Raw genomic sequence first — 22,623 nt, 5'->3', positions numbered from 1 at the left:
CAGGAGATGGGGAGTTGACCTTAGTCTTATTCATCAACTGACCTAAACATATGATAAACATCTGATTGGTAGAATTACATTAACTGACCCTCTTTGCTAGGTTCCCACTGGGTCTGATTCTGAGACTGAGTGATAATAATAGGGCTTCTCTTTCATCACTAAGTCCCAAGGCAGGTTTCTTTGTGGCAGGAAAAAAGTGATGCCCTGGAGTGTGGCTCTCAGCCCACTAGACTTAATACCCCCTTTTCATAATGATTTTGTAATGTCCCCTTTATTATCTGAAAATAAAACAAAACCAACCTTACTTAATTTAAAAATGTAATACGATGCCATAACTGTATTATAAATGAGGGCTTTGAAGAAAGCTGCTTACAATAAAATCACATATTGATTTATTTAACAAATATTTATTGAGGGGTTATTACATGCCAGACCATGCGAACATAAAAGGAAAGGCTCCTGCTCTCTTGGCACTTCCTTCTGTCAGGGTGGGAGGGGAAAAGAGAGTGAACAGTGAACGTAATAAGTAAACTATAGAGCGTGTTAGAGAGTGATAGGGGTTAATGGAAAACAGGAAAAAATAGAGCAATGTAAGGGGTTTGAGGAGCTGGTGGATGGGGACAGCTTATAGTTTTAACTGGGGTAGCTGGAGAAGGCCTCATGAGGAGGTGAGGTCAGAGCAAAGAGCAGAAGGAGATAAGAAAGTCAACCAAGTGGAAATCTGAGGGATGGTGGTCCAGGCCGAGGGAATAGCTGGAATACAGGCCTAGCGTGCTCCAGGCGCACGAGGCAGGGGGTCAGTGCGCAAGCGGGGGAACAGTAGAAGACCACAGAGTAGTGTTGGGAAGCCAGATCACAAGGTGCCCTGGAGGCCATCTTAAGCCTTTGCTATGTAAAATGGGAGCCAGCTGCAAGGCTTGAGTAAGAAATACATATTTCAGGATGGAATCATGAAACAGATGTTAAACTTATATAAATGTCTATTTTTAGGTCATGCAGGACATAGGATGATTTCCATGATGTAAGACTGTCTAATGTTTGTAGACAATTTAGCATCCCTGATTCCCATCTGCGCAATGCCAGTAGTGCTTCCCAACCACTGTGACAACCAAAATTCCCTCCCAAATCTCCAAGACACCCAGGTGGGTACAACTGGCTGCCCCACTCCCCTCCTGAGCATCACCGCTGTACAGCAACAGCTCATAAACATTTCGGTCTCGGGAGCTCTTTCAGTCTTAAAAATTGAGGATCTCAATTTTTTTTTATTGTTTTTGTTTATGTGGCATACATTTATCAGTATTTACCATTTTAAAAATTAAAGATGGGAACATTTTAAAATGTTATTCAAAAATAGAAATAATAAATTCTTCACGTTAACATCAGAGTGATCAAATGTCTGAAAAACTATTGTATGCTCATGAGAGAAGGAGAATGAAAAAGACAATTACCATCTTAGTTCTATGAAAATAGTTTTCACTTCACAGATCTTGAAAAGGGTCTCGTGGATCCCCAGAGGACATACTTTGAGAACCAGGACTAAGAGCAGTAAAAATAAGTACAGCTCCGTGTAAATGTGAGCTGATTTCCCTTGGGATCTAGAACAAAATGCAAAATAATATTTATAGGATTGTATATAACTGGATGTATCTTGATCCTAGAACTGAACCATCTTAATATATGCTGGAAATCTTGAAATTCATGACAGAAGAAAGGCTAGTAAAATAAGACAGGTAAGAAGCTGGAAAAGAACAAGGAGGGGTACTATGGGATCTATAAAATGAGGAGAGGCTATGAAAGAATTCTGCTTAAACTTTAATAACAATGCAGCATAAGTTGTGTGAAAAACATTTAAAGACTTAACTTTCAATTCATATTTAATATAGCAAAGTTGTGCAAGTGACTTGTTACAAGCTTAGAAATACAAAAGGTGTTTGATCAGGAGTGAGTATAAAAATATGTCATAAGCTCATTTGTTTTTGCAAGATATGTTATGGACTTGATAGATTCATTAGGACCTAAAATATGGATATATATATTCATTTATTCTTCTCTGCAATGGAGCATGAAGTTTCAGATAATCTTCCCCATGAATAAATTAATTAACCAGAGAGATCTTTTTTACTGTGGGGTAAAATTCGTTTAGCCTTAAAAAAATTAAGGACTGTAGTAGGTGATTAAAACTTTTTTTTTAAATGACAATAAACTGGAAATTGCCACGTGCCTTCCAAAATTTTGTTTGCATCTTCCTATTTGTTCATTTCCTTCTACCAAATAACATGGGGGAGTCCGCTATTCATCTTGGTATCTGATACAGGATTCCAGAATCTGAGGCCTGGAAAGAAACCTCAGGGGCCAAATCTGAAAGCTCATCTAGGGCTGGAATTCCCTCTGCCATGCAGGGTCCTTCAGAAGCTTCAGGCTGATGTGCCCTTCAACACTTCAATGATGGGTAAATCACCACCTCCACAGGAAAATTCTCATCTACTTTTGACAATAGCAATTTTAAAAACTATTTCCTTATACTGTATGCAAAATTATCTCTCTGCAATTTTGATCTATTTTGTGATTTGCCATCTAAATAATTTGAAAATCTAAATGAAATAACAGGTATAAAGTGGTGGCACAGCATCAAGTACATGGAGAGTATGTAATTAGGTTCAGTACTTACACTCCTGGGCTGGATACTGTGCGTGGTTTGCTACCTTCCAGTACCTTTCCCTCTAGTATAGAGACCACAAAGCCCAAAGTGATATTTCCAGACTCCCTTGCAGCTAGGGGTGCAGAGGTGAAAGGCTGCACCAATCAGAAGTACTTACCCAAGATCTGAAATGAGAATTCGCTTAAGTGAAAACATATGCTGTTCATTTTGCTGGTGCAGACTGCACGCAGGATTAGTTTAGGCAGTTATCACAGTATCTCCCCAATTTGCTAGTGTGGCAGAGACAGCAACCCTGGTTCTACCATGTGGCTTTAGCACTAAATTCCCAAAATTAGCTTAGAGTCCATTTTCTTAGGCTTTCCCTTCCACTGAAGTTTCTATAATCCACTTAAAATCGCCTTTGGATTAAACTTCTGCTTAAATTTAGAAGGGAGTCAGCTCTCTGAACCTGAACCTTGGCTATTACCTTTTCACCAGCTTCTATCTATACTCACCCCTTGGGATAACAAAAGAAATCATATTCACACAACGTCTTCCTTTCTCCAGCTCTCTTGTGGCTTCAGTCAACAGATCCAGGCCAAAGCTTCCTTCTTTACTCTACACTTATGAGTTGGTGTGTGTGTGTGTTCATCTTGGACAGGTCACTTAACCTCTCCATACCTCAGAGTTCTAATTTGTAAAGTGGGGACAATAACAGTATGTATTAGTCTCTTGTGAGATTGTGACAATTCATATATCAAGTTCAGGGTAGTATCCAACCTGATAAGTGCTCAACAAATATTAGTCACCATTATTAGTGGTTTTTAAATAATCATAGCTCTTTAAGCTATTCTAGAATGGCTTGATTTTTTTTTTTCAAATGGCTTGATTTTCAAACCCTAGATATCCCAACTGAGAATATATTCTAGGTAGTTTACCAATGTCTTTCCCTAAAGAGTAGCTTCCCAAACTAGAAAGACAGTACATATAACCCATTCAGAATAGAGTCCCACATGAATTTTTATCAATGTAACAAAATTGATAGAGGTGTGTTCACACTCATGGGCCTTAAACTCAACTTCAACCCTAAAATCCTTTCCATATTTTCTACTGTTAAAGTAAGGCATTCCTGTTTTGTTCCCAGTTAAAACTTTGATCTATATATTTTAAAATTCATCTTGTTAAACTAAGCTTCTTATTCCAGTCTGTTGATAGATATTTTTATCTTGGTGTCACATAAACTGAATTAACTGTCCCCCCAGCAAGTTTGATACAGAAGCAGTCAATTATCTCTTCAAAGTCATTAGTAAATATGTTGAACGAGTCAGATTAAGGGCAGAATCCTGTATCCCTCCACTTGGGAACCACCACTGATATCAATCCTTTAATAACACTTTAGGCTCAACCGTTCAATAATTTATGACTATAACTAACTCGGCTATCATATAATTCAAATATCCATGTAGTAAGAGTTTATTTTTTCAAAACCTAGTTAAATCCATATTCTCTCTGCAGCATGTCCTCAGTCCATCATTCTAGGAAATGAAGTGTTTATTTACACAACTATATTGTAACGTAACAAAATATAAAAAAGAGTTTCATCTTTAAACAATGATTCTAGCATCGGAAAGCATTTCTTCAAGCCCTAAGTGAAATCCCGGAGCTAGCCCTGCAAGCCAAATCAGCAATTCTATAATTCTTTACACAAAGCATCATTTTGTAATCTTAGTTCTGCAGAACCCGATTAATTATTTTATAGTATTTCTCTTTCCTTCATTTCCTACTGATAGTGAGACCAGCACTTTCTCATGCCATAGTCCTTCACCTCTAGAGCATATCAAACCCATTTATTAGTCTCTTTTGTCATTCCACCTATTCTTTCAAAGCAGTATCTTCTAACCATGTGTTCTGCATGTGAATCACAATGATTTCTGCAATTCCTGTAAAATACTGGTTCAGACTCAGGCCTTCCTAGCACTTTAACTAAACTATTGCTTTCATAACTATTTTTCATAAATATCTGATATCAACTGTTTGATTTTTAGAAGATCATTTTTAAATGTCTATAATTACAATCTGATTTGGTTTTAAAAATGGAATTAGTAAAGAAAGTAACTTTTATTTCTAGGTAAGACGTGGTGAAATAATAGAATGAAGAGCAATGATTTGCTTTCTTTCCTTGTGATGCCTTTATTTGTTGTTTCATTCATAAGAAAGATTAATATAGTATTGAGACATTTAATGTGTGTGTTTTCTAAACTAGGTATATTAGCATAATTATTTCAGGAACAGGATATTTTTGATGCACTATAAATTGGATGAAATTTTTTCTCAAATACACTATTGGCTTAAAAGTCTATAAGCTTACTTATTCAGAGTAAATGGGAACAACATTATGTCATGTCATTGGAAATAAAGACATATTTTGCTTGGGAGATTTTTAAATTCATTGTGTGGGAGAATTATGGTTTTTTGTTTGAAGCAATATAATTTCAGGTTAAAATAGTAAAAATTAGGAAATTATGAATGGTATCTGCACATGGCTCAAATCTTTTATTTGGTAAATTATTTTATGCTTGATAATCTAGAAATATGGAAGATTTCTACCCTATTTTATATATAGTACTTTCAGTGCATCTACCTAAAGGTTAAAGAATATTTATTTTCTCTTATTCCCACATAAGTTTAAAAGAATTATCATGAAATCAAAGGCTGCACTTACGAGATATCATCTCTGTTGTTAAATATGATGCTTGCAATTAAAGGCAAATGTTATTAAAAATCTAAACTGCTCCACGGCTGTGTGATGGTGGCTCAGCAGGTAGAGTTCTCGCCTGCCATGTCAGAGACACGGGTTTGATTCCCAGTGCCTACCCAAGCAAAAAAAAAAAAAAAAAAAAAAAAAAATATATATATATATATATATATATATATATATATATATAAACTGCTCCATTTCTATAAAAGAAGCAATTTAGCTACCTTTTAAAACATTGTATTGTATTCTGACAGCCCTGCTAAGCAAAAATTGCATGTATCTTACTAATTTACCACAGTAACATACTAAAAGTTAATTTTTTAAGGGGTAGTGTCTTGTCTATGTTACATATATGTGTTTGGTTTTTCTCCAACTGTATGTGAAACTTTCAAAAGATAGACTCGCCTGTTTCTGTACAGCTGCCTTTTCATTTTTTTTTTCTGTGCATAGTCCCATAACGTTCAGGGAAAAGCACCAAGAAGGATAAAATCCAAATCTCCATATAAAATATACCTTCATGACACACACAAGCTGGAAATCACAGGAACCTATAAAAATGCAGGAGGTCTACTGATAATGAGGTCAGAAATACAAATAAATTTACTTTTAATGAAGACTGGAAGCACAGTAATCAAAGTGCTAAAATTCATTTCATGCATCTCTCATTTGCTTCTTAGCTGATATTTACCATGCAATTCTGTGAGAAAGCAGAGGCCTGAGATGCTCCAGATAAATGGCTCAATTAATTGTACAGAGGTAGACCTCTTTGAGCCGAGCCGGAGCTGTGAGCTCTTTATTAAAAGCACTATTCTGTAGCGCATAACCTTGTTCCTTGACTCCTCTCTGGTTTCCAATTGAAACAAGTCCCCATGCGGCCTGCTCTAAAGGGCTCTGTCTCCCTGTCGTTGTTAAGAGAGCTGAGGCATCCTGGAAGTGTGAAATCAGACCTCATGAGTTGAACGGTTCTCCAGGGAACACCAGACTGTGCGGAAGGTCAAAGTCATGGGCCGGACCATCTAAAAGCGTCTGATCGCCGGTCTGTGACACAGTAAGTGGGGGCAGGCTGAAGAGGACTGAAATTGAACACATCTTAATTAAAGCCCACAGACAGCAAAACAAAATGTTTTCTAGGCAGCTTGTCAAACGGGATTTAAATTTAGCTCTGCTAATGAATCTGAGCCGCTAACTGCTATTTCTTAAGATAATAAGACTCTCACGGAAGCTGATAAAAAAAAAAACTGAAGCATGTCTTTTTCTGCTGTTTTGTTACTTAAATATTTTCCAACAATGAAGACAGTTTTCCTAAAGAAAAACATGGGAAAAGTCTATGCAAATCAAGGGGTAGTAAACATCTCTTAATAACGAATAGGTTTTTAGACTGTGGAACTGCAGATTTGCAAGTCTTCGCGTGCAGCCCTGTTTTAGAAAAAGATATGCTCATTTAACAGGGCTATTTCAGTGACAGATTCTGTTCACTGTAAAATTCTCTCTTTTTCTCTTTCTCTCTTTTCTTATCAGCTCTATCGTTTCTGAGAGAGATGGAGCATTAATTTGAGAGAGCAATTCACCTGGGAGAAGTTTTATATTAGTGTACCTTTAAATACGGTGAAAAGGTAGGGTATCTTTTGAAAGGGTTTCACAGTTCTCCCATATCACTGTTTCTGAAACTGAGTGGCTGGTCTCCCTGGGGAAGCTGTGATCTCTTCTTGGGTAGCTCAAAAAAACAAAACAAAAAAACAAACAACAACAACAACAAAAAAAAACCAGGGGAAAATGAAGGGGAGGGGCTGAGGAAAAGAACCCTTTTTTCTTTCTTCTCTTGGAACATGAAAGAACCAATAGGCCAGGTCTAATACTCTGTAAAGAAAACCTCCCTTAATACAGGAGACATTAAATGGTCTGTTGAAAGGAAAAACACAATTAGAAACTAAGAAAGAAACCCCAACAGAACTGTTTTCCACCACCAAAAAGAAAAAAGAAAAAACATTTTTTTCGCCACTAGTCTTTCTCTCTTCACCATCCGCCCTATTTAAGGAGCATTTGATTTAGTGCTAGAAGTATCCTCTCCGGCAAACACAGGGCCAGGCAATCTCTAGGTTTTACTTTGATGGTGCAGAGAAAGATTAACCTTTTCACTGGTTAGTCAAAAGGGAAGTAAGTTGTCCCAAGCAGTATTTCTCAGTTACTCGAACTTTCTCCCTCACCAAGGATTCAGCTGCCCAACTGTGAAAACCAGAGCGCCATTTTCTCAGTCTGTGAAAAGCTTCCTAGAATTTGACTGAAATTTCAATCCACTCTTGTGTGTTGCTCAATGCATGTGTATGTGTGGGAGTTGTAAATTGAGGCCTTAACCACCAGAGTTTATCTCTTTTTGAAATCTGTATTAACCTTAATGATTTGAAGTGCACTGTCCAACACTGGGCTATTGAGATCGAAGAAAAAACTACCCTCGACCATCAACAGTTATTAGGGGCTTAACTGAAGTGACATACTGTAGTAGTGGTTCAGCTGAACAAGGCTATAGCTTTTTGTGGAAAGGGAAAGAATTGAGGGTTTCATTAAAAAGTAATTTGTGCTTTCTACTCACTCATTCAAAGAGAGTCTCAATTGCTCTTTATTCACACAGAGTTAATACAGTATCACGATGTTTCTCAATGAATGTGTGGTAACAAAAGAAAAATTTTACAATTTGAAAGGGAAAAATTCTTTGTCATGGTGGCAGTAAGATTGATGGCTACTTAAAAGATTATTATAGAATCTTTCTCTTCTGCGCTTGAGTTTAATGATGAAATATAATTTTTAAAATTTAGCTTAAACTGTGGAATTTCAGCTTCTTACCTTATGTTCAGATCATAATACATATTTTAAAAATAGAGCAATGTTGGCCAAATGTGAGTCCGAACTGTTAGACGTTATCTAGAAAAAAGTTTCCTGAAGCCAACCAAGTATTTTATAGTAAAAGTCTCATTTGTACCAGGTCAGAAAATACCCTTATCTTAGTATAGAGCGTTTCAGTGATTTAAAATCTCCTTTCTCTATCCACAACACTTCTAAATGGATGCTAATCTGAGGATATGAAGACAGCACTTGTCCACTCAATTCCCTCTTCCCAAACATGCTTAATATCTTTTAGCACTTGGCTACTATTATCCACTGAAATGAACATATTTTAAATGAACAAGTAAGAGATAAAGGTATATGGAGAGCTTACATGTGTCCCAAATTTAATGACAAAAATCAGGAAGACTCTGTATATATAAAAGTATTTATCCTATCCAGAAGTGAAGAGTATTTTTTAAATTGGCAGTATGTTCAGACATTTCTGAGTTAAATATATGACCCTCAGTTTTTGCCACCATCACAAATGTCATAAGACCACAAAAGGTCCAAAAGTGAGCAAGGTCAAAGACTGAATTATCCTCATGCCCCTGAATAGTTCAACATCTCTTTTGTTCAATTCAGAGCACGTTAGATTATAAGGTCACTGCAGAATGAGGAATCATTAGATTTATATCCCTAAAACTGGAGGTGGAAAAAAGGGAGAATCTGTTATTTAGTATTCCCCAAATTAATGCTCATTTTATCAAATTAAAATTATCTCTTTGAATCTCTAGGGAAAAGGCCATTGTTATTCACATTAATTTACATGGAATCATTAGGAAAGAAATATCTCTATTTTACCCAGCTTTGAAAGAATATGTACTTTAACTTCCATAGTGGCATATAGGCCAACTGGGTTAACGTAGTTTGCATATTCATGAAGTTTTAAAAGCATGACAGCTTCTTTCCAAGAGAAGACAAACTCAAATAATTGCATTTGATTTGTGTAATGGACAGGTATCTGAGCTTTTGAAGTAAATGGTACTTGTATTTTTTCTATGAGAAATTATTGTGCCTACATTAATTTGACTATCACCATAATGAAATAAAATTCATTTAAAAAAGGAGGAAATGCATAAGCTTAAAATTCATTAATTATTTAGTACAAAGAGCCAAGTCATCACACATGCAAAGAAATCACAAACTACCCTCTCTCCCACCAATTTCAGGTGTGCCTATTTTTAAAGAATATTAGACAGTTATTATTCTGTGGGTAACAAATGAGTTGATAACTACCTCTAAAGAAACTGTAAACTCCTGATATTTTTATTTTATTATATATAAATAGTCTTTTAGTAACATGCAGATATTAAAGTTAGAGAATGTTGCCATTTTGGAGCAAATATCTGCTGTTTTAATTTTAAGGCATGCTATCTTTTAATTTGGTTTTGATTCTGGTTAAAGAATTAAACAAGGGCACAGAAATCATGTAATGGATGTGAAGAGCCAAGGTTGGACATTTCTTCCCTTCAAATAAATCAGCTACCTCCTTAGGATTATTTTTTTAATCGTTGGCAATCGTTGGCAATTTCCACAAATAATAAATGGGTAATTTATTCCAGAACAGAAATTTTCACAAAAAAGTGTTTAAAGGGTGGGCCACGGTGAGTTTAGAAATTCAAACAATCAAAAAAAGCAGGCAGACTTCTTGCCTGCCATGCCGGAGACCCCGGTTCGGTTCCTGATGCATGCCCATGCCAAAAAAAAAAATTGGTTAAAGTTAGTCATCTCAAGACTTATTTAACATCCTCCAAATCTGTATGAAGTTAAACAATAAATGAATGGTCACATAATTGCAAACTCAAAAAATGGCTTAATTCTGGAAATTGATGAAATAATCATCAGGCCATTTGTTAACCTGTCATAATAATCCAAATCAAGAAGCTTTAAACATGCCAAGAAATAACTAATTTTAGGGTCTCTGAGGCCTGTTACTTGGTTTGAAAATTTAATGCACTCTTGGTACTTACTTTAGACTCAAAATTATGGGTAGTGCTAAGAAATTTGGACAATTTAAGAATTCCAAATTCCAAGTGATCCAAGAGTTCATACCAAATTATTGACAATTATGCATCTGAGTTTTTCGGTGAACTATGTACTTAGATTTCACGTATGTTCGAATTACAAGTGGTGTGATGCTATGATATCATTTGAGGGAAGCTGATACTGTCTGAGAGAAGATGATATCATGACATTATTCCAGAATACCGAAGTGACGGAACCTAGAAAAAAATAGTCCCCCAATGTTGACTGAACCTTGGAGAACCTTGGAAAAACTTTGGAATTGTTGTAATCAGAAGTTTTATTATTTTAATAATTCACTCTGCCTTAGAAAAGTAGCAAAAGTATAAAAAATCGGGGGGGGGCTGGTAATTCTTTGTAAGATCAACTCTGGACTTTTATATTTAAATTACTTACTTTGATGATCAGTATAGTGAAATGCAAAGTTAATTTATTCAATGGTGTGGACCTTGCCTGTTGCTCTTTATAGGCGAAAGGAGAATTGCATCATTTCTTACCTGTGACATCCGCGGCCATCAAACCTTCTGCTCTGATTACTTTCACCTGGAGAAATCCCACATCTTTCAGGTTGTGAAATATCCGCAAGGGCTTCTGAAAGACCCCAACAACAGCATTAGAGAAGAGCGGTCCTAAAAACCCTAAAGAGTGTGTGGAGAAAACACCAAGGTTTATGGTTTGTCTCAGGATGTTGCTTAATTGGTTAAAAGGGTCACTTGTAATTCTTCAATACATAACGCCCTTCTACCATCATGAAAAAAATACATATATATATATACATACACATACACAAACATGGATTTCAGTAGGTATTTGTAGGCATATGAGTAGACTTTTTTTAAAGAATAAGAAATACCAGAGGATTTCCTCCCCATAAATATCAATACATGGTGAACAACAAATTACAGAGGAGGGTATGCTTGCTTTCTTTCTTCCATCTTTTTTACCAAACACTCCATACACTTTTTATTAGCAGATATGGATGGTTGGGGAATTAATGATTTTCAGTAGTGAATCCTAAGTTGTTTACTATATAACACCCTCAGAGTTTGGGGGTAAGGAATTCAACATTAAACAGATTGATTATTGTTTTTCTACTATTTTCTTCTCAGTGAGCTTTGGAAATTGTATGCACTACGTAAGAGTTAAATTCTCTAAACATTATCTTCTAATATTCAATTTAAAAGACATGCATTTTTATAGATCTTTTATCAGAATAAATCAAATTGATGACTAAAAGAAATCCAAAGGTGGTGAGTAATTTTTCTTAAAATAATTTAAATGTTTATTAAATTTTAATAAAATCATAAAGTTTTATTTTGTCACTGTAATATGTATAAGAAGTGAAAATATAGAAACTTTGATAAATGAGAGACAAATTATAAAATCTACTTTGCTTCATAATTAATAATGATGTTTTAATAAGTTTAGTGCTTGACAGAATTAAAAGAGGCATAACAATACCATAATTCAGAAGTCTAATTAACGGGCACAAATATTTAGTGAGTAAAATGAGCCTACCGAATAGTGATAAACATTTGTTTATTTGTGCTTTATAGCATTTTTCTTATGACGAGCTCAGCATTTCTACTAAGTAACCCAAAGATACTTCTTTATCCTAATCTTTAAAATGCTTCATAACCAGGAAGCATTAAATGCTTTGCATAAAAAAAGTTCTTAGGAAATATAACTCAAGAGCATTCCCATTGTTTTACAAATAATGTAAGAATACTGACATGCAAAAAGTCCAGTGCAGTATTAACTTCATCAGTCCTGCATGACTATCATTGTTTGCACTGAAGCTATGACCTTGGTATCCCGAGAGGAGGAAATGTAGCTATATACATAAAATCTCATAGTCATTTTGTGAAGAATGTTTATCACAGGATTAACTCCTAATCTTTTATCATTTCTAAATAGCTGTTGACTATCAAAAATCTGTTTAAACTACCAGATGACAGGGTTCTGTGAAAATGTACTTCTCTCTCCATTTAAATGGCTGGGTATCAACAGTCTGACAGAGGGAGGTGTAGACAAAGATGTTAGAATTCAGAGGTTTGGGTGTGTTGTGTTCCTAAGGCAATAATGATCAAGTTTGGGAAGCTTCTTATTTCTGGTTTATAAACCAGACAAGCCCCCATATCCTAATGGTAGTAAATAGTTGTATCAAAAGTTTCCTGTACTTTCATTTTCAGGAGCAATTTAAACCAAGTTTCATTGTGACGAAAACAAATATTGCCTGTCCTCCTGCCTGAGAATCATTTCACACTGGCAACCTCATTCCGCAGACACAGTGTCTTCTGGTGCTTCAGCTCTGTTGCCCTGCTCCCCTGCTTTCCACTGGGAGGGTAATTATTATTTGAAGGTTTCATTTCCTCGAGTCAGCTGACACTCAGTAATTTATTGCAAATTTCAGTTGTTTAGACCAGTGACACATAGATTATAATAAGAACTCCAAAAAAAAAAAACCCAAAAACCACAAACCCAAATAAGTTAAGTCTATTAGTTTGAAAAACATAAATTCAAGTAATGCTTCATCAGGAGGTATTCCTGTCTTGTTATTTATGGTTATTTTCCAAGGCCTCAAAACCTTGCTGGCTTCTGAAGCTAGAAATTTCCATAGCAGAGGAATCTATGACTTGCCATGAATCCTTTCAGCCCTCAATAGATGGGAAAAGATTGAAATGCTCTGGAGAGGAGTTCTCTTTATTTTTTTAATGAAAGACTGTATAATATATTTTCTCTATGGCTGCAGCAGCTGTCAGCGAGAGCATCTCAGTTCAGCTCTATTATGGGAGAGGGAATACCACATCCTATGGCATCAAGATGCTCTGAGGGGCCAGAGCTGATTGACCCCAGCTTGTCACCATGACGTTTTATTCCATCTCTGTTAGGGAGAAAATTAATGTCATACCACCAGCCTTATGAATCACTGTCGTCTTAGAACCGCTCACCTTTTATCAATGCTCTAAATAACATTTCAAGCCCATCATCTCACAGTGTACAATCCGGTCAAGGGACATTAAATCGGATGACTGTGAAATGTCATAATAAAAATGGAATGCTAACAACTTCTTCTCTAAACTAGCTTCTCTGGTTTTTAAATTGTGACAAGGGGGAGCAAGGGTTCAGCATAAGCCGTTCTGAAAAGGTCACAGAAGCACTCTTGGTCTCCTACCCATTACTACCCACCCCCAATTGACCTTCCCTCCCTCCCTCCCCCCCCAAAAAAAAGGGAAAAAAGAAAACCGGAATTAGCCCTCTTTTCAGAATGCGATAATCAAATAAGAGCTCAAACAGTTATGCCTGTTTAATTTGTTGGGCTTCAGTGCCTGGCCATGGGCAGCTAAATCAGCAGTGGACAGCTTTTTCAGGTCTGTGTGATACAAGAGTCAGGGCAATTCATCACTTCCTGACCACAACTGGTTCCAAATCAAAAGCTTAAGCTTAATCTTAACTTTTAAAAATACACAAGTATTACAGGAAAATACATAAATAATTACCTAAACAAATCTAATAACCTCTCTTATTTGTTCATGCAAAACAAGGGATTTTTTTTTCAGACACATTAATGCTTTCATTCATTTCATAATTCATATAATAAAAAGTAGACACACCGAAGCCCTACGATACAGGCCCTTATTCTTGTATAACTATGAGTAATTGTAACATATATGCTACAGTACATATGGCAGCTTCATAGAAATATGTCTATACAAGGAGATACAGGTCCATGCTTAGAATTCAAGGTTAAAGTAAAAAGCATATTTAAATGTTTCACTTTTTAAATTATTGAGCAGAATATAATCTGAGAACTAACTGCTGCATCCACATAATATTTTATGTGACAACACATTCAAATTTTGAATGGAAATAGCTGATTTAAGGAAGTTCATCCAGCAAAAGAAAAAAAAAAGGAATCAATAATAGCTGGATTATTTCTAGTAATCTCCCCAGCAGTATCATTCTAATATGTGGGATAGTATTAAAATAGCAATCCATGAAATACAGCATTACAGTACATAGCAGAATTTTTTATTAATATACCAATTAATTCCCTTAAATATTTTTCTAACTCAAGAGAATCACTTCTTGTGACAGGTGAGTATGTTTTGGTAGGTACCAAAATGTAAAATGATTCTCTTAATTGCAGCTATATATTAAGATACCACACAGTACCTTAGGCTCTTAGCTGGTTTAAAAACATATACTTTTTAGTCTTGCTAAGTCACCTCTATTAAACTATTTATGATAACACCATGGTGGATGAGTTGTACAAGCATTAGCAGACAGCTGATTTAGTGGAGATAGCCAGAATAAATTTGTCGAAGCGCACATCCTGCTAATCTGTTTGAAGAATATTGTAGAGCATTAGTACTAGCAATTCATGTTATCTGCACAGCATGATAGGTACATCTTTATTAAATTCAGTTATTGAAAGGATGTCAGTCAGCAAATAGGAATATTTTAAAACCTTAAGAAAAAAATTAAGCGCTTCTTTGTTAGTCAGAACTTGGTTTCATGGCTGAGTGTCTGGAGGAGACTTCTAAACACGTGGCAGCCCTGTACAATACAAGTTTTGTAATTTTAAGTGGAAAAGCTTTTTCCCCAGCTTCCAGGGAATTGAGACATTTACTTTTTTTGAGGCTCCACTGACACAGCATGGTGGAGTAAGAGCTCCCCTCTCTGTTGATTCAAGCAAACTACAAGGCAGGAGGCCTGCAGCGCAAGGGAGCTGGAAGTAGATGTGTTTGCTTGTGAATCGTGGTGTGGTAAAAAGAGAGGAAAGTAATTATTTTAGGGACTCGCTAGTCCATCCTATCGCTCCACATTAGATCAAAAGGTGAAAGTACTTTATTTAAGTTTTATTTCATAATCAACCAAAGGAAAAAAAAAACAAAGAAAGCAGTTAAAAATCAAAATCACTCTGTGATCCCTCTCCAGTAATGAAATTACTAATTAACGTAAAGGCTATTAACTCCATTTCAAACTTGGAAAGACAAAGAATCTTAATTGCAACTACAAAGAGTTTGCAAATTAATTTTAAAGTGGTGATGGGTAAAGGCCTAAACTTGACTTTCCCTTTTAGGAAATTTTCTTGCATGATAATTTTGCTCATAAAAATCACCAAATGGAATCGAAGAATCCCAGAACTTGCACTGGAAGAGATCCCGAGGGGTGAGCACATCTCTAGCCAGCACTGGCTTCTGCAGAGGTCTGTGTGGCATTTGTACTTGCTTTCTGCCTCCACCAGCCCTTCCATGGGACAGCTTTTCAGAAGTACTTCTGTCACTTCAGGTAAATTATTTACAACCTTGTCTCCTGTCTAATCATATGTGACCCCTGAAGAGAGAAGGGTTACATATGTACATATCTCTTTAATATCTTCCCCGCTCTTTCTGGTCCTCCAGGGAGTTGACTGAGAGGTCAGAGACACTGACCGTGGTCGAAGCCGTCAGGGTGACCAGCAGCACGAGGTGGCCCTCACCCTCCTCCAGCTGCAGCTCCAACTTGTGTGTCTGCTCCTTACTGAGGGCCGACAGGTCAACCTGGCACCTAGAAAAAAGCATTCTGTATCACCAAGGAGCTTTCTCTGCCGCATCAAATAGGAAATTTAGGCTGCTCGGGGGGAGGTTGTAAATAAATCAGTAGAAATAGAAATACTGTTTGGACCACTAAAAGAATAGGTTTTTCATGTCAGTTGACTTTCTTCACAAAATAAAAATCCCTGATGATCTTAATATCTATATTTGGTCATTTCTCGGGAGATACTATGCATGCATTTAACAGATTTGATTACTACCTGCTGTTACCATCTTCATAAACCTAAGGAACTAGACCAGTGGGGCTTGGCTTCCAAGAAAGGATTAATGTGAGCTTTACAAAGACACAAATCACAAACAGTTGGACTTTTGTACCACTTTTACAAAAAATGGATGTTTTCCCCTCCTTCATAAATGTTATTAAGCAGACAGAATGCATCCTATGGTCATGCCATAAAACTTCACATTTTTAAAAACATGCCAGTTCATACATACTACACTGCATAAATCTAAGTGAATCTCCTAAATCTCCTAAAAACATAGCTGGAGTGTGATGTATCAGATTGGTCCTAACAGCTATTTGATAGCACAGCAGCCATGCTCTATATACTATTCTTTCAGAGCTAAAACACCTTGTAAACTCTTTTTGTAAAAAATGTCAATTGATTTTGAAGAGAAAAATAACGTGGTGATCACAAGGTCAGTAAACAGAGAGAAAGGTGGTGGATACGAATAAAAGGTGGATATGAATAAAAGGCATTTACAAGACTAAACGTGGCTACATATCATAAATGGGGTGATCAGCTATCAGGGACAGATTAAATTCTTATTCCACATCCTGTTTATTGTCTGCTGTTGTGGTAGTTAGATTCATTTGTCAACTTGGCCAGGTGAAGGCACCTAGTTCTGTTGCTGTGGACATGAGCCAATGGTACATAAACATCACCTGTTGCTGATTACATCTGCAGTTGGCTAGGAGGGGTGCCTGCTGCAATGAATGATGTTTCGCTTAACCAGCTGGTGCTTAAATGAGAGAACACAATGTAGAACAGCCCAAGCAGCTGGGCATACCTCATCTCAGCACTTGCAGCTCACCCCAGGCCCTTGGAGATGCAGAAAGGAATCACCCCGGGGAAAGTTACTGAACCCAGAGGCCTGGAGAGAAGGCCAGCAGAGATCACCCTGTGCCTTCCCATGTAAGAAAGAACCTCAGTTGAAAGTTAGCTGCTTTTCCTCTGCAGAACTAATGAAATAAATCCTCTTTCATTAAAAGCCAATCCACCTCTGGTGTGTGCATTCCAGCAGTCAGCAAACTAGAACAGCCGTTTTGCTTTTAAATTAAACTCCCAGGAATAGGGTGTCGTGTTTGTAAAGCTCAAAATCTCTGTGGTGTGAATGATTTTAGAAACTGAATGAAAGAATAACATTTATCTTTTATTTTTGCCTATCATTTAACAAAGGAGATGGCCAGGACTAGAAACACATGGGAGGGAGAGGAATATAGATGCAAAAGAAGAAAAAGAAAAAGGAAAGAAACACTTTGGTCAGTGGCAGAAATTCTGAGTGTGCTAAATGATAACGTCTGAGAAAGCAAGTCCAGAAAATATCTTTCTAAAGCTAGAATGTAGATCAAAGAACCTCATTGTTCCTACTAACATATCCATTTCAAAATACCCTCATATTGTCTCAAACTCTAAAGGGAGAAAAACATCAAATTCCTTATCTAATATTTTAATTTTAATTGGAATTAAGTTCTTGCCAATAACACCCAGAACAAATAAAGGGTAAGAAGTACAAGGGAAAAAAATAATAATTCTGGTGGCTTTTTTGTAGATCCCTTAAGAATTTGCACAGAAATAATTTTGTAATGTGTGAATAAAGACAGTTTTACTCCCTTTCAAAAAAAAGTACAAAAAAATAGGGAAATAAAGAGCCAATCAGAGGTATTCTCTAATAAAAAGGAAAAACACACACATGATTTTCTATACATAGGTCTCTTCGGGATCTGACACAATGACTGACCCATAGAGTTTGTGGAATGCCGAGTGAATCTTTGGTTTGGATTGAGAGTACAATATTAGGGAATTTAATTGGGCTAATAAGTCAGATGGTACTTTTAGGTGGATGAAGTTGGGATCAGGAAGGGATTTTCACTTACTTTGACCATGCTTTCCCCAGTCTCTTCCTTGTTGAATTATTTTTTTATGATGCTGTATCCCTCTTAAAACATTAAAACACGTCGGAGTATTCTGGAGGATTTCCTTTCCTGCCTATTTCCACTTTGCTCAGGTCACATAGAGGCTGGTCTACCCCTCATTTTCATTAGTCATTGCATCAAATGCTTTAGAGCTGGGGAAGGTGATCTAAAGTTTATCAGGCTCAGTGATTACAAGCTGGAAAATTTCAAATGGAATCTGGTCCACAGATTTATGTGTTTTTGCTTGTAGAGCTAAAAAAAAAGTTTTCAATTTAAATAATTCCAGACAGATGTCCTCTGAGTTAGTTACTGTCCCCAGTGCTGCCTATTATTCACAGCTGGCCTATTTCACTTAATTACCATACCTAGCCCCAATAGACATAAGGATTTGTGATCCCTGCAACCTCCTTAATTTAACGAAGGGAAAACTGAGGGCCAGAGAGGTTACATGACTTGATTGAGATATGCAGTTATTTGTCAGCAGAGCCAGGATCTGAACATGGGACTCTGAAATCCAAACTCTAGTTTTTTTCCTTGGTTAATCTGTCATACAGCAATTATGCATCCAAGGAGGAAATGTGTGCTATTGGAAGTGGTTCTTAAATCTGGGTAATATCTGGGATCATTTATTTTTATTTATTTATTTTGGGGGTCTCATTTTTAACAGAAAAAAGATTACCTTGTTTTCAAAGTATGGGATTTTGTTATTTTTGTTATAATGCTTTTTAAATACATACAAGTTAGGCAAGAAGGCCTTAAATTAAAACTCTTACAAGATGATAAACTAAGAGACATTTACAATTGAATTTTGAGAACTATGAAACTAATACAATTCAAGTTAACAATGTAATTTTAAAGGAAGGGTTATGTTTTGCTGATGAAACTGAACTTCCAATATTGGATGTATTCACAGAAAGGGTTCGAAATCCTGTCCTGTATTTAATGTTTCAGAAGTTTAATTTGTTTGATTCAAATATCTGTTTCTACAAAGGTAGTGGGCAAATGAGTATTAATGACTTCAAATCTCTTTTTGCTAGTTAAAGTTCTTCTGATATCCTATTTATCTAAAAACTCTGCTCAGGAGTAATCCTCATTGCCATTTTAAATGAAGTATCACCTGATAATTAAGCAAAATTGTCTCAAGAAGTTGAGGATAAAGTTTGCATTACAGTACCACTGACATCTGCATTAAATGCATATAGATCAAGCTACTATTGGAACTGAATGAAGAAAAAGTCTTTGCTACCCCCTGTTGCTTACAAATGTGTACAAAGGTGGAAACTTTGTGACACAAACTATCTCAATGTGAATACCAATTGCTGTGGGGAACAGTCTTCTGTATTTAGCTCATCAGAACAAAGGAAAGATTTACTCATTATATGTCTGAATATAGAAATACTAGATTATAAGACGGTCATCTAGATGGTCTAGAATAGGTATAAATTATTGATTTTATATTATTATCAAATGAAAAATTTTAAATTAAAAAAATTTTTAAGCAGATTCATGAACTCTAATAACATGCTGACAGCCTGGACTGGGAGTCAGCTTCCCCTGGTTCTAGCCCTTTGCTTTCACTAATTAGCTGTGTGTGAGCTTTTTCAAGACAGCACATCCTATTGAATTTAGTTTTCCTCATCTGCAATATGGGGTAATTAAACAAGATGACCTGCAAGTTCTCAAAAATTCCATATTCCAAAATTTGTTCTATCTCTATCCATATTTATATTTTTGCATCTGTTCTTCGCAGTTCCACAAAGAAAGAAATTATAAAAAGACATTTAGCTTAAGGACATGAAATATTATTTTTTGGGTGTATTTCTATAATGCCAAGCAGTGGGAAGAAAGTCAAGTAGAAGTCAGACACAGGTAAATAAGGGTACACTGAATTCTGCCTTACTTAGCTACTGACTCTGTGTTCCTCTACATCTGATGTCTACTTAACTTTATGACTACTCCAATTTCTTCTAGGCATTGGGCATTAAGTACAAAATTTTCATGGCTTCTGATAACAACATTTAGGACTCCATAAAATAATGTTTCCTTTAATTTATTTCTTGAATATGACTATGAGGCAAAACATAAAATGGTTTAAATAAAATTTCTCTCATCTCATCATTAATAGGATTGAGAGGAGGTATAATTGGGGCGAAACACTTGACAATTCTTGGCTAACACTGCTGTAGAAATGCAGAATGTGTCCTCTGCAAACACCCTTGTTTGCCCCATGCTTCCAAACAAAATCTGAAGAGTGCATCATGGGATTAGACACAACTCAGATTTTTAAAATGACTATAGTTTATAGTAATGATTAAATACCTCAGTCTTTGCCATCACTAAAATACCTTCAAACTCTGTAAAATTACAACAAAAAGCACTAGGGGTTGCCTCAAAGGTCATCATGGGGAGAGAAAGTGCATGAAGGCACATGCAGACACTCCTTCCTGAGTCAGAGGTCAGTTGCTTTTATATCAGTTTTACATTGGAGGATCACAAGCATGGTCTGTAAACTTATTGGACATGTCTCATTTGCCTCCTCAGAGCCGTGGCCTCCTGATCCTGCAGCCACTTGTTGTGCCTTAGCTGCAACTTTGGCCATTCCTCCCCAAGGGACTTCTCTCTTCTCTTTACCACAGTTCCACGACCAGCTGGCAGTGCCAGGATCCTCAGGGGTCTTCCACCCAGGGATCTTTCATTGGCCCAAATGCTCTGGAAACTCCTCTCTGCATCCAGGCTGAGCAACCTCTTGCCCTGAGTTCTGACTTTCAAAGCCGCTTCTGTACATGGATGAAAATCTAAACTGTGAGTGTGGAATCTGGCTGAGGTGCCCAAGAAGCCAGATGATTCAATGCAGTTGTCTTCTTTCGTGGAGTGAACTTTGATTAGTAGATTTGGAGATGGGACTTTAACTTCCCACACCTTACTACCTCTCACAGGCTGTTCCAAAGCATGGCTTCTCCATATTACCTGTCCACACGTGGCCAAGTGAGTATACTGCTGAACATCCCAGCTGGGTCTCTGAAATATAGGATGCACAGGATGCAGCCTGACATATTATCTTGCATTGCTTTTTAGCCTTCACTGACTTGCATCTTTTCTCTCTTACTCTCCGTATGTGGAATTGTACCTCCCAAACAAAGCATCAACCCTCAATCACTGCCTTAAGATAAGGCAAAAATCACTGATACTGCTTGACAACCTTAGTTACAATTGTCTAAAACACAAAGCTGACTGTGCGCCTTCCCTGGCTTCCCAACACCTGTGAACATCTTTTAGCAAGGCCCTTCATGACCTATCAACAGTTGGTGTTTTTATTCCTGACTCCTAATTACTACTTAAAAGTCATTAGAGGGCGGGCCGCGGTGGCTCAGCGGGCAAAGTGCTTGCCTGCCATGCCGGAGGACCTCGGTTCGATTCCCGGCCCCAGCCCATGTAAAAAACAAACAAACAAACAAAATACAATAAAACAAGAAAATGTTTAAAGATGTTTCCCTCTCTTCCTCTCTTCCTTCCTTCCATCCTTTCTTCCTTCTCTCTGTCTTTCCTTCCCTTCCTCCCTCTCTCTAAAAAAAAAAAAAAAAAAAAAAGTCATTAGAAACAGCTACTAATTCACCCCACCATCCGTGCTAGGAATCACCTGTATCTTTGTGACTGGACATGGTATCCCCTCCACCTGAGATGATTTATTTACCTAGCTTTGCTTGGCTATTTTTTACACATTCTTATTAAAATTATCTGCAGTTGCCTTTCTCAATATCCTGAAACTCTTCAAGGGCGGGGCAATGTCTTATTCTCACTACCTAGCATAGTACCTAGAATATAGTCGGTGCTTGGTAAGTATTAAAATACTTATGGACAAGGAAATGGAGTCTCAGGGAGGCCAAAAAATTTACCCATGGGGACAACGTTTGTCAGTAGCAGAGCCTCAACCATAGAGCATGTGTTCATTCTACTACATCTAAATGGTCTCCCTAGAAAATGGTTGTATTTATTTCCAACAATGTTTCACTGTTCGCTCACTCATTCATTCATTATTTATTAAAAGCTATGATGGTTAGGCTCTGGTATCAACTTGGCAAATGGTTATGTCCAATTGTCTGGTCAGGCAAGCACTGGCATGAGTGTTGCTGCAAGGATATTTCGTGGCTAGTTGATAAACCAGAAAGCTGGAGTATTAAATCATCAGTCTGTTGATTGTATCTGTGGCCGATCACATCTGCAATCAACTAGGGAGCGTCTCCCACAATGAGATAATCCAATCAACTGAAGGTTTCAAAGGAGAAGAAGGAGTCACTGCTTCTTTGGCCAGTGAGCCTCTCCTGTGAAGTTCATCCAGATCCTTCATCAGAGCCGCCAGCTTCACAGTCTGTCCTGCAGATTTTGGACTCTTCCATTTCCATGATTGTGTGAGACACCTTTATAAATCTCATATTTATAGATCTCTCTGTTGGTTCTGTTTCTCTAGAGAACCCCAACTAACATCAATGCCTTTTTTTTGCTAAACATATCGGTGATTTGGGGAATGTAGTCCTTTCCAAACCTTCTAGTTTCTCAGAATCTTTATTCCAGAACTATTAGAGACTGCGTT

The 22,623-nt window shown here is 36.8% G+C and overlaps 1 long non-coding RNA gene and 1 pseudogene across 5 annotated transcripts in view; one reads left to right on the top strand and one right to left on the bottom strand.

Annotated features, from left to right (window-relative positions):
* LOC143658983 (multiple C2 and transmembrane domain-containing protein 1-like) overlaps positions 1-22,623 on the bottom strand; it is a 484,136-nt pseudogene that overhangs the window by 13,812 nt on the left and 447,701 nt on the right. The window contains exons 6-7 of the transcript XR_013163389.1: positions 15,666-15,851; positions 10,796-10,889 (exon numbers count right to left, since the gene is read on the bottom strand). The product of XR_013163389.1 is annotated as a multiple C2 and transmembrane domain-containing protein 1-like (transcript). The remainder of the gene's footprint in view (positions 1-10,795; positions 10,890-15,665; positions 15,852-22,623) is intronic.
* Positions 1,426-20,671, top strand: LOC143658986 (uncharacterized). Of its 4 annotated transcripts, none has more exons than XR_013163394.1 (6): positions 1,426-1,730; positions 6,310-6,444; positions 10,768-10,971; positions 12,491-12,643; positions 15,385-15,593; positions 15,707-16,026. It is a non-coding gene; the product is annotated as an uncharacterized LOC143658986 (long non-coding RNA). The 4 variants fall into 4 exon arrangements; XR_013163393.1 differs by having other exon boundaries at positions 6,310-7,009; XR_013163392.1 differs by lacking the exons at positions 1,426-1,730; positions 6,310-6,444; positions 10,768-10,971; positions 15,707-16,026 and adding an exon at positions 20,577-20,671 and having other exon boundaries at positions 11,555-12,643.

Source organism: Tamandua tetradactyla, chromosome 16 (assembly GCF_023851605.1).
Source record: "Tamandua tetradactyla isolate mTamTet1 chromosome 16, mTamTet1.pri, whole genome shotgun sequence".
NCBI lineage: Eukaryota > Metazoa > Chordata > Mammalia > Pilosa > Myrmecophagidae > Tamandua > Tamandua tetradactyla.
This window is presented reverse-complemented; position numbering and strand designations above follow the sequence as displayed.